Genomic DNA, 12,968 nt, shown 5'->3' with positions numbered 1-12,968 from the left:
GAACCTAGGCATCATCTTCCAAGAAATTATCAGGGAAAATTGCCCTGATATTCTAGATCCAGAAGTAAAATAGAAATTTAAAGAATCCACCAATGACCTCCTGAAAAAGATCCTAAAATGAAAACTTTCAGGAGTATTGTAGCCAAATTCCAGAACTCCCAGGTCAAGGAGGAAATATTGCAAGCAGCTAGAAAAAAGGAATTCAAATACTGTGGAGATCCAATAGGATAAAGCAAGATCTAGCAGCTTCTACATTAAAGGACCAGAGGGCATGGAATACGATATTCCAGAAGGCAAAGGAACTGGGATTACAACCAAGAATCAACTACCCAGCAAAACCGATTATAATCCTTCAAGGGGAAAAATGGGAATTCAATGAAAGAGAGGACTTTCAGGCATTCTTGGTGAAAATACCTGAGCTGAATAGAAAATTTGACTTTCAAATATAGGACTCTAGAGAACCATAAAAAGGTAAACAGGAAAAAGAAATCATAAGGGATATTAAAATGTTAATCTGTTTGCATTCCTACATGGAAAGATGATACTTGTAACTCATAAGAACTTTTTCATTATCAGGGTAGGTGGATGGAGTATATTTAGACAGAAGGCACAGGTGTGAGTTGAATATGAAGGGATGATATCTTCCAAAAAATATAATTAAGGGGTGAGAGAAGAATTCCCTGGGAGAAAGGGAAAGAGAGAGGTGTAATGGGTTAAAGTATTTCACATAAAAGAAGCAAGAAAAAGCTTATACAATGGAGGGGAAGATGGGGAAGGTGCTGGGTAGTGAGTGAAGTTTACTCTCATAAGAATTGGTTCAAAGAGTGAATAACATACACACTCAGTTGTGTACAATAATCTATCTTAACCTGTAGAAAAGTAAAAGTGGAAGGGAATATGCAGGGGGGAGTTGTTGGGGGGGTTATAGAAGGGAGGGCAGATTGGGTGAGGTGGCAGTAAGAAACAAAATACCTTTGAGGAGGGAAAGGGTGAAAGGAGGTAAGGAATAGAATAAATGACATGGGGAGGGAGCAGGATAGAGGGAAATTCAGTAAGCAATAGTAAATGTGAAAATATTTTGAAGCAAGTTTGTCTGATAAAGGCCTCATTTCTCAAATACATAGAGAACTGAGTCAAGGTTGTTAAATAAGAGCCATTTCCCAATTGATAAATGATCAAAAGATATGAACAATTTTCAGATGAAATAATCAAAGCTATCTATAGCCATATGAAAAAAAATATTCTAACTCACTATTAATTAGAAAGATGCAAATCAAAGCAATTCTGGGGTACTACCTCATAAATATTTGATTGCATAATAGGACAGCAGAGGAAAATGACAAATGTTGCAGGGGATATGGGGAAAATGAGACATTAATGCACTATTGGTGGAGTTGTAAAGTGATTCAAACATTCAGTGGAGCAATTGGGAACTATGGCCAAAGGGCTATAAAACCATGTGTGCTCTTTGGCTTACTAATACCACTGCTAGGTCAGTATCCAAACTGATAAAAAAATAAAGAACTATGTGTAAAAAAAAATTATGGCAGCTCTTTTCTGGTACAAAGAATTCAAAATCAGGGAGGTGTCCATCAGTTGGGAAATGGCTAAACAAATTGTGGGATCAGATCTTAATGGAACACTGTTGTGCTATAGGAAATGATAAGCAGGATGCTCTTAGAAAAACCTGGAAAGACTTACATAACCTGATGAAAAGTGAGATGTAATGTATGCAAAGTAACAGTAATATTTTAAGATGATGAGCTGTGAATGACTTGGCTATTCTCAGCAGGGCAGTGATCTGGGACAACTCTGAAGGACTTATGAAAAGTGTAATCCATTTCCAGAGAAATAACTGATGGTGTCTGCATATAGATTGAAGCATATTTTTAAAGTTTCTTTTTCTTAAGTTTTTTTGTATGTTTTCTTTCACAACCAGACTATTAATGTGGAAATATTTTGTGTGACTACAGAAAAAAATGCACAAAACAAAAGAAAACAAAACAAACAAACAAAAAAAAAACCCTCTGACATTCCAGGACATGGTGAAAAAAGTTCAAAGAATAAATAAATTCCCTATTTTCAGTGAGATTACATTATAGGGGCAGCTAGGTGGCACAGTGGATAGAGCACTGGCCCTGGAGTCAGGAGGACCTGAGTTCAAATCCAGCCTCAGATACTTAACACTTACTAGCTGTGTGACCCTGGACAAGTCACTTAACCCTAATTGCCTCACACAAAAAAAAAAAGAAAGAAAAAAAGAGATTACATTATAACTAGGAAGCTAACAAGAACATTTAAAAATATATACAGCCGGGGCAGCTAGGTGTCACAGTGGATAGAACACTCCCTGGAGTCAGGAGTACCAGAGTTCAAATCCGGCCTCAGACACTTGACACTTACTAGCTGTGTGACCCTGGGCAAGTCACTTAACCCCAAATGCCTCACCAATATATATATATATATATATATATATACATATATATACACATACATACATACATACATACATACATATATATACAGCATAAATACAAATTTGGTAAATCAATACATACATACAAATAAAGCAGTTTAAGTGAAACTTAGTTTCTAAATATGGGTTCTAGAACTTGAGGGAATGAGAAAAGGATTCATGTAGAAGTTAGTTCTTAATCTGTATGTTGAAGGAAGAAGGACAATCTGAGGCTTTGATACTGAGACAGTATATTCTAAGCATGGGAACTATGGAGGATTTAGGATAGGCTCTTATGAGTAAGGAACAAAGAGACAGTCAATGTGGATGGATTATAAAGTACAAAAGTGGGGATAATATCTAAGGAGTCTTGAAAAATAGTTTGGGGCCAGCTTTTATAGGGTTTTGAATGTTATAAATAAGTGGTACTTAGAGGTAGAGCTCCCTGGACTGAGGAAGATGGAGTTAAAAGTCCTATTTGAGCACCCTATGGCCTGAGACAAATTCTTATTTTTCTTGGAAGCTTTGGATATAAGAGCCCTGATGTTGCTATCCTCTTCTGATGGTGCACCTTGATCTTCCTTGTCACTAAAGAAACTTTCTATGGTTTGCAATTTTCTCTGCCTGCTCATCTTTGCCCAACTTTTATTGACTTTTTAATTCCTTCTTAATGTGGGACACTGCTCCAAGGCTGCACTGTCCTAAGCTTCAGGGGGTCTCAGGCGGTATGATTTAAGGAGCGGCAGGTTCTTCACTCACCTGGCCTATGCTCTGGTCTGTAAATAACCCCAGGCCAACTTGCTAATTAACCAGTCAACAAAATGTTGTTTGCTGTGGTTGTTAGCTCCAATGAGCCTGCACCCCTCCCCCACCTGGGCCTCTACTGCTTAAGATTTCTTCATGGTTCTCCACTGGGGTAGGACGAACAAATTCCTCCTCCTCAGCTCCCACAGACACCCCTGTTTTCTCCCTCCACACCCCCACTCAGCCATTCAGACCTCATACCAGACCACGATTTTAGTTCCAGAAGACTCCAGCACTGTAGCTTATTTGGAGATTTGGGGGTAAGTTTCTCTGGTGCAACTTGCTTGGGGCATGAATCTGTCAGAAGACTGAGGTGAAATCTGGCCTCAAATGTTTACAAGCCATGTGGTCCCTGTCAAATTACTTAAGCTCAGTCTGCCTCAGATATAAAATGGGAATAATAACTGCACTAACTTCCTATGGTTTTTGTGAGAATAAAATGAGGAAATTGAAAAGCATTCTGCACACCTCAAAGAACTATATAGATGAAGGAGAGCTATTATCATTGGTTGATTGAATCGAATGGGAACATGGCCGTCCTCATTTGTTTTGCATCTTGATGGTTAGTACTGATGAGGGTGACCAAAGTTTTTTTTTTTAATGTTTAAGAATTTTCTCTGAGTGAAAATCTTTGGAGGAAAACCATGATATCCCTTATTTGTAAATCTTAATTTCACCTCCTGCTTTGTTCTTAGCAGAAGTGTTTTGGCTCCTTGATATTCCAATATGAAATGGACCATATTTTCTTTAAGCTCCATATTTTTTTTCTATTTATTATTATTATTTTTAAATGTCATAGCAACTTTTGAGATAACTAAGGATTTGAGAATCCTTCCATATGAGATTTAACCCTTTTTTGCTTTCTTTTTTTCTGTGCTCTGGAAAATCCCTTTTTAAAGAGAGCTGTCCTTCTTGCCCTCCTCATGCACTATTTTGTAAGTCTTTACTTTAATACCTCTCCAACTCCATGTGTGATAACTCAATAGTGTTAAGAAGACTGCTGATCTGTTTTTCTCCTGATCTAAGATCAACATGTCAAAATACTACAACCATTCCAGTTGAGATCTAAAGTGCTTTGCAAGTCTATCAGCCTCAGAAATCCCTTACAAAGACATGAATGACAAATTTGCCAGACAGACAATCATCCCCAAGGATGAGGTCTGCCTGTGAATTATTGGCTGACCTCCTTCTCCTCAAGTCAGTACCATTCCAACAACTGTTAGTTCTGTTAGCTCTCAGTATCTGAGGGTAGTAGTTAACAAAAAATATTTCAAGGAAAGCATTGTCTGTGTGTCTAAAGTGTCTGGTCATTTTCTAGTCTGTCTAAAATTCCTCTTCCTGCAATGTCAGTTGTAATCCTTTTTTTGTGATGCCACAGGAAATGTGAAAAATCAAATTAAATTGAATCTTTGAAATGTTTGAAGGCTTATTCTTTTCTAAGGTATTAAAGTGGTTTCATTATTCATTAAAGAATAATTTAGAAATTCCATATATAATATATACATATATATACATATATATATATATATAAAATCTCGCATTGTGAAATCCTTATATGATAAATAATTTCTATTTTATGCCAAACATTGTCCCCTTAGGAAGAGGCATGGGTCTATTCTGTTGGGTTTTATTTTTAGTGTTATTCATGAAAACAAAAGATCCTCAGAGAGAGCTGTAAAATTAATTTTGGAAAAAAAAAACAACTCTTTAGCAAATCTTCCAATTATGCCATTTCTTGCAAGGTCAATACTGCCCTTCTGCACACTGAAGTGTCATATGAGAAATAATAATATATTCATGCAAGGACCTAGGGAAATAATTTTCAACACTAAGTTTGTCTTTTTGCTCCTTTGGGCCTTACCTATTAACTAGACAAGTGAACTATATTTAACCCCAATATAAATATGGCTACTTTGTCCATTTAAGATGGAGTATAGATTGGAAAAATCTACCTAACCCAGAATTTTTAAATTCCTACATCTTTCTCAAACATGATTTTGACTGTCAGATTTTCAGGGTCTTTCTTCTGCCCTTATGATTCAACACCCATAGATCTGCCAAGCACCATCATTCTAGGGCATTACTTGTCTGTCTCCAGGAGGATTTATCTCTCTTTCCTCTCCTGTTGGCAGTGCTTCTTGTTAGCCCTACAATTTGATCTTTCTTCTTTATACTTTCATCATTAAGAAATTAGCCCCAAAGTTGGATTACATGATGACTGAAAGTATCATTTGTTTGGGTTTCAGAGATCATTCTCTCATTATTTTCAAGTGCTTTCCCCTGAAAAATAGCACCAAAAAGTTATCTACTTGAGTGAGTCACAGTAGTTGTGTTAAAATATTTATGTGTGTATATACATACACACACATATACCTATACATGTACATACATATTTGTGTGTTTATATGTATATATTTATATAACTTTATCCATATCTATCATCCATCGATCTATCCAGCTGTAGCTCTTCAAATGGATCATCAAATCATTTGGTTTAGTTGCCTGGCTTGCCCTTCCTTCCTCCATCCTCCAGTTCTATTTATTCTATTACTAAGGTGATCCAATTAAATCATTTACAAAATTAGAACTATACATACCATTTTCCTCATTAATGAAATTAGAATTTACTAAATAACCTATAAGGTCCTTTCCAGCTCTAGATATATGATTCTATTCTTTTGAAAGTAGGGTGTGCAGCTCTCTGCAATGAACAAACTTACTCATTTGTAACCAAAGTCTTTAAAATTCTGCCACTCTTATTTGTGATTGTAATTTTCTTAAATATCTATCTTCTTATCATATGACTCTAGAGTAAAAGAACTGGAAGGAAATACATAGAACATTTAGCCAACTTAGAATCAGAAGTCTTAAGTTGTTTAGCCAAGACCAGACAGTAAGCTAGTAATCAGAATTACCCATGAGGCAACTAGGTAGCACAGTGAACAGAGAATAGGGGTTCGAATTCTAATCAAGCACTTACTACTCTTGTGATCATGCACAATTCACTTGATCTGTCTCAGCCTCTAATTCTGAATCTGTTCAACAGATGGAGTAACCTATCGTCCAGAGTTGTTGTTAGGACCAAATGTCATAATGTATGTAAATACTTTTCAAAACTTAAAGCACAGGGGTAGCTAGATGTTGCAATGGATAAAGAACTGGCCCTGGATTCAGGAGGACCTGAGTTCAAGTGCGGCCTCAGATACTTGACACTTACTTGCTGTGTGACCCCCGGCAAGTCACTTAACCCCCATTTGCCCCACAAAAAAAAAAAACAAAACTTAAAGCACTATGCAAATACTTCCAATTATTATTTATTTTCTCTTTTAATTTTTAAAATGCTTTTCTTTCCTCTACCCTTCCTCCTTTCTTCTCTAATCTTCTATTCTTTTTGCCCCAACAGTGATGATTTCTAATATCTCTGTGTTTCTTCTTTCTATCCATACACAATTAGAATCAGCTTTCATTTTAAATAATTTTATATCTCAAAATTACCTCCATTTACCAAGTTTTTGCAAGCCCAAGAAAAATTTCAGTTGCCCTAGAACATTATTAACCTTAAAAATGAAAACAAAACAGGAAAAACTGTAGATTAGTTCTTTATATGGTTCTTTCCTTGTTTGTTGAGAATAAATGCATTTTTGGTCAGTGCAATTTGCTTTCTAAAACATTTTTGGGGAAAAAAAGTCTTTAAAAGTAAATCCCTGGTGGCGCAGTGGATAGAGCACCGGCCCTGGAGTCAGGAGTACCTGAGTTCAAATCTGGCCTCAGACACTTAACACTTACTAGCTGTGTGACCCTGGGCAAGTCACTTAACCCCAATTGCCTCACTAAAAAAAAAATAAATAAAAACAAAAAAACCAAAAAACAAATATCTTGAAAAAAAAAAGTAAATCCCTACTGGGAGGCATCTGAGACTAGAAAAAGGAAGGAGAAAATAGGTAAGGATACAGAAAGATTTGGGGCAGGGGATTGAAAAAGTCCATAGAATATAGTTTTAGTATTCTCTCTATAGTAGAATTTTAAAGAGCCTCATAAGAATGAACTATTGGCTTGACATCACTTATATGTCAGTATTCTTCTAGTTACTATTCAGAAAGACTCAAAATTTCCCCCACATATAGACTTTGGGGTCAATTCAAAGATTTATCAGTTTCCTCTAAAGATTTAATAATATGCTCACCAAAACCAATGCAAAATTGATCCTTGGTTTCATATGTAAAGACTGCTAAGAGTGAAAGGGAGGTTTCCCAGGTGGACGAGTGGAATTTTCCTTTACAAAGCTATTTTTACTTTGAGAAATTGGCAGTTTTATATAGCCCCATTGAGAATTCACCTCCTCTTATATAAAACAATGCCTGATTGGATCCAAACTGCTTTAAGACATCATCTCAAAGGACAATTCGAACTCTTCAATTATCTTTTTTCACATCTATCTCAAAAGGTAGTTTGAGCTCCTGAAAAGCCATAATTCTCTTGCCCCAAAGTTTTGAATTCTGTCTGATGAAGTTATTACACCTCATGGAACAGCACCATGTCACAGAAACAATAGTTTAAATTAACCTCTTATTGCCATCAGTGAGGTTTTTCTTTTTCCTGATAAAAGTTAATTTAGAGCTTTTGAAAGCATCAAGATTGATAGTGATGGAGAATCAAAGTCTCTGCGTCACACAACAAGTACTGACTCAAAAGGGGTGACAGTGTTCTTAAAGGTGTCTGCTATCATAGCACCTCAGATCTACTTATGGAAGAAATGACTGCCTGGAGGGATCAGAAGGTAATTGAGTGTTCAGAATGCATTCAATCTCTCCTGATGCTTCCCGTGATGTTAATTAGGGCCATTCATGGGTGATAGTGTTCCTATGTGTGTGTGCGTGCATTTTTAACGCAACATGCAGTCATCTTTAGGATGCAATTATGTACCAAAATGAAGAAAGCCCCTGCATTAAATTACATGCACAAGTTGTACAATAACAGTGGATGTTTCTCAGTGACTTAATTTAAATTCTTAGGTTCTTTATCTATAAAATGAGGGAAATGGAGTAGAACTCTGAGGTGCCATCTATATTTCAGATCTAGATCCTATGATTCTCTTATTTTTAAGGTTAAAATATTCTTTATTTCTTTTCTGAACAGTTTTGTGTGGGAGGTGGGGAAAGGGAGGTAAATCTTCCATTAATGCCTCATTGTGGTAGAGAAATCATCCTGCATTCTTGACAATAATTCCAGTGGAAATTAAAACAGGTTCTATCAAAATGGGATATACTCTGAGAAAAGGCCTAGGGAAAGATTGCAGAAACTCTTATGAACCTGCTTGGTTAAATATGAATAGGCTCATTTGAAATCTTGCCAATAATCAATTATATATGTTTTGGCTATGTCAGCAAATGAAACAGAAATCCACCTACCCTTACTGTTATGTACACAGAGTGTATTGGTTCCTCCATGTTGTTAGTTAATGAGAACCTGTCAAGTTGTTCAGCTCTTTCCTATGTGTATGTTTTGACCATCTAACTATCCTGGATCATAAACTCTTTTAGAAAAAGAATTATTATGCTGTTCTTTGAATCCCTAAAATATCCAGCACACATTAGGTGTTTGGTAAGTTGTGTTCATACACAGAAGAGAATGACAAGAAGATCTAGTTTTAAGCCCTGCATCTTTCACAATGCTTTGTTAAGCAATTGATATATCCCAGGAACTTACTTTTATTCATGAACTTAGGAACTCTCTAAGACTTGAAGATAGTGTAGATGCTGAGCTGCTTTGTGAGAGGAAACTTCCCCTATCAAGACTCCCATCAAGAGTCATAAACACATACACAGATGATACAGATGATAGTTATCAATAAATATTAATAAGTAGATAAAGATAAATAAGGTAAAATTAGAAGACATTTCAAGTAAGGAGAATAGCATGAGTGAATATACAGATGCAGGGATGAGTAAATAAAATAATACTATATAGAGATGCATGGTCTTCCATACAGGGTTGTCAGTATATATACTGTTCACCTATCTTTGTGAGAAATTGGATTAGAAGTCTAGAGAGAGATTTATTTCTCTCTCCCACTCTTTTCTACTTAAAGTTGAAAAAAAGATTCTCCTAATGCATGGCCTCTTTCAATATAGGATTTGGCTGAAATCAGTGCCAGTTGCTTCCACAGTTTCTGTGGACTGGACACTCCCTTAGCAAGAATTAAGTGGGTCATGCAAGGAAGGCTAGAAAATCCAATACAAAACTCAAGAATTTTCTTTTATTGTAAAGCACTGAACTCAGACTCAGAAAATATGAATTTGATTCTCAGCTTACTAACTAGTGACAAATGGCTGGTAATGCAGCCTCTCTGTGCCTCAGTGTCCTTATCTCTGAAGACCAATAATGATGCTTTATTAGCTATTAAAAAGTTGTGGTGATGAATGTACTTTCTAAATGCAAAATACTCTATCATTCTAGCCAAACAGATCCATTCTTCATCATTAATCCTTGTTCTGCCCATTTCTTCATTAGTTCATTTATGTATGCCTTCCAACCATGTCAAGATTAGACTGCGCAGGGCAGCTAGGTGGTGCAGTGGATAGAGCACCAGCCCTGGATCCAGGAGTACCTGAGTTCAAATCCGGCCTCAGACACTTAACACTTACTAGCTGTGTGACACTGGGCAAGTCACTTAACCCCAATTGCCTCACTAAAAAAAAAAAAAAAAGATTAGACTGCACAGCTCCATCTCAGTTGCCAGCTACTTTCAGGGTACAACTCAGATGCTAACTCCTCAGTGATGCCTCCCCACCTGGCTTCTCCTAGTTGAGAGGATTTAGATCCTCCTGTTTTTTAAAAAAATGTATTGGTATCTTCATATTGATCACATGTTCTCTTGCATCATAGTTACTTGTGCTTTGAGTACTTTGAGGTAGACTGGTGCAATGGAAAGAATGCTGGATTTAGTCAGAGCACCTGAGTTCTAATTCCAGCTCTTCCATTCCTTGTGTTAACTTAAGTGAGTTACTTAATCTTTCTGTGCCTCAGGAAGAGGAAATAGGTTGCCACTAGATTTTACTAACTAGGTGGGTGATATGGTCAATTCTGTGTTAGAAAAATGTTTGAACACAGAGTATAGCATATTAGAAATAAAACTAGATTTGGAGTCAAAGTATCTGTTTTCAATCTCAGCCCTACTATTTACTACTTATTTGACTTGGCCAAGTTATTGACACATCTCTGTGGCTTAGGTGCCTCATCTAAAATGATAGGGTTGAACTAGAGCACTTATGAGGTTCCTTCAAGTTCTATATTCTATAATTGTAGGGGGGTTTTGATAACCTGAATTTTCAACTATATTGACACATGGTGGAATGATAATTAGCATCCTGAAAGGATGGCTGCCTTAGTTGATGGTGTCAGCCCTCAATGGGTAGGCTAAGTTTTAAATTTTTTTTCAAAATGGCTTGCTTCATTCTTGATTACTCCATGTCAGGCAGATTTGTTTGTTATGCCTTCTTCTTGTCAATATCACTACCAGATGCATATAGATGCCATTAGGGTATGATTTCAGGGGTACCGTCATATTCATCCTGCCAAAAATATCTGCCCAGCTGGCCTACCACATGTCTGAAATTCTCTCAATGAGAGGGACTCAACCTCATTTAGGTAATGGCTTTCTCTTTAGAAGGCCTATTTAAGTTCATATAACTTATCTGGGATGTAAAATACCTTAACAAATTAGTACCTGACAGCATGGACTTTTAAACAAGTTTAACTTTTGCTTCTGAAGAAGTAGGAACGGTAACGATTGGAATGACACCACCTGCTAGAGACTTACTGTAGAAGAGTTCTGCCCATGAAGTGAAGGTCTTTGAGGGCTAGACCGGGAGTCTTTTCTTTGGCGTCAGGAAGCGACGTTGGCTAGTAGGAGGAAGAAGGAAGAGACTGGTTCTCTGTCTCGCTCTCTTTCCTTTGGACTCTGGTGGAGAGCAGAGCTAGAAATGTTCTCTCCCTTTAATAGATAGATGAATGTAGGCCTTTTTCTTCTCTCTTTACCAAATTCTTATTCTCCTTAATAAATGCTTAAAAGTCTAACTCTTGCTAAAGCTTATAATTTATTGGCGACCACTCATTAGATTTTAGACAGTCTAGCTAGAATTTTAGCCCTTAACAGACCGTATGGAAATAGAACAGAGGAAAACAAAGTTGCCCTCAGTGTAAGGAAGAGGGTGGGATGGCCATAAGGATACATGGGCCTAAGGAGGGCAAATCAGAATGGAATATATCAGTGGAGAACTCCAGGCAAAGAAGGAGTTTTCTTCTCTGTCATTCTACCTCACAAGAGATTATACCTTGAAAATTATTGGTATATGCATCCAGAACAAGGTAAATATGCTCCTTTAAGTCAGGAAATGCTTCACTGTTTTCTATGTTTCCTCAGGGTTTAACATATTGTTGTTCAATCTTTATTCAGTCACATCCAATTCTTTGTGACCTCATCTCTTGGCAAAGATACTGGGGTGGTTTTATATTTCCTTCTCCAGCTCATTTTACAGATGAGGAAACTAAGGCAAATAGGGTTAAGTGGCTGGCCCAGTGTCATCCATCTAGTGTCTGAACTGGATTTGAATTCAAGAAGATGAGTCTTACTGATTCCAGGGCTCAAACTCTATCCACTGGGGCACCTAGCTGCCTGTTTTACGTATAGTAGGTCTTTAAGAAGTCCTTCTTGAATTAAATCCTTCTTGAATTACCCACACTAAGTGGGCAATACTAAAATTGGAGTCATTATGGAAACTACATATCTTTCTTTTTGGGCAATGGTCAACCTTATAGGCAGTCAGCATTTGCCCTATACTCTTTAACATTTTTCCTAAGTTGTTCAGTTGTGCACACACCCATTTTTCCCCCTCTACTTTAGTCATTTTTCCATGAATATCATTTTGCTGTCCTCCAAGCTCTGAATGAACCCAGCACAGCAGAGGAGATCTGTAGCTCGTATATGTGGAACAAATGGGCAGAATACTAATGCTTGAAAATAATGAGCAAAGGGCTTCAGAAAATGGCTCCCAACCAGGTTGTATTCAAGAGTTTAGATAGCTGCCAATACTGTCTTGTCATCAGCATCAAACGTGGCTTGCAGAAAATGAAGATGAAACTGCCCTAGAAGTTTACTATGGAGTACCCAGCAGCAGAGTAAGTTTGGCTGTGATTGCCAGTCTATAAAACTTGAACTTGGCCTGAACGATTATATTGGTATGATACAGGCTTCTGGCTGTTTTCAGCTGCCCTTTGAGATTTAATGTATTCATTCATTTAACAAAAGGTTTTTTTCAGCTCCTACAATGTGTTGAGAGATACAAATCTTTGACAAGATTGTAGCCCCTAGCCTTAGGTAGTGTACCATCTAAAGTATTTTAGGTCTAAAGTTGGAATGAGATACATATACTAAATTGGAGTCTCTGACCAAGAAAGCACAAATCAACCCACTCTGGTCTGGTCCCACCACATGTCTTGGCTAAGTGGTCAATGGGAAATTTCCTGATCATTTGAGCTATAAGAGAGAGGACATTTGGAAATCTAAGAGGGGATATATAAGAAGAAATATCATCATCTAGATGGTTCAGTGGATAGAGTGTTGGGCCTAAAGTCAGGAAGACTCATTTTCCTGAGTTGAAATCTGGTCTCATACACTTACTAGCTGTGTGACCCTGGAAAAGACATTGAA

At 37.1% G+C, this 12,968-nt stretch overlaps 1 protein-coding gene across 1 annotated transcript in view; it reads left to right on the top strand.

Annotated features, from left to right (window-relative positions):
* PTPRD (protein tyrosine phosphatase receptor type D) overlaps window positions 1–12,968 on the top strand; it is a 2,680,207-nt gene that overhangs the window by 1,392,103 nt on the left and 1,275,136 nt on the right.

This window comes from Dromiciops gliroides, chromosome 1 (genome assembly GCF_019393635.1).
Source record: "Dromiciops gliroides isolate mDroGli1 chromosome 1, mDroGli1.pri, whole genome shotgun sequence".
In the NCBI taxonomy this organism is placed as follows: Eukaryota; Metazoa; Chordata; class Mammalia; order Microbiotheria; family Microbiotheriidae; genus Dromiciops; species Dromiciops gliroides.
This window is presented reverse-complemented; position numbering and strand designations above follow the sequence as displayed.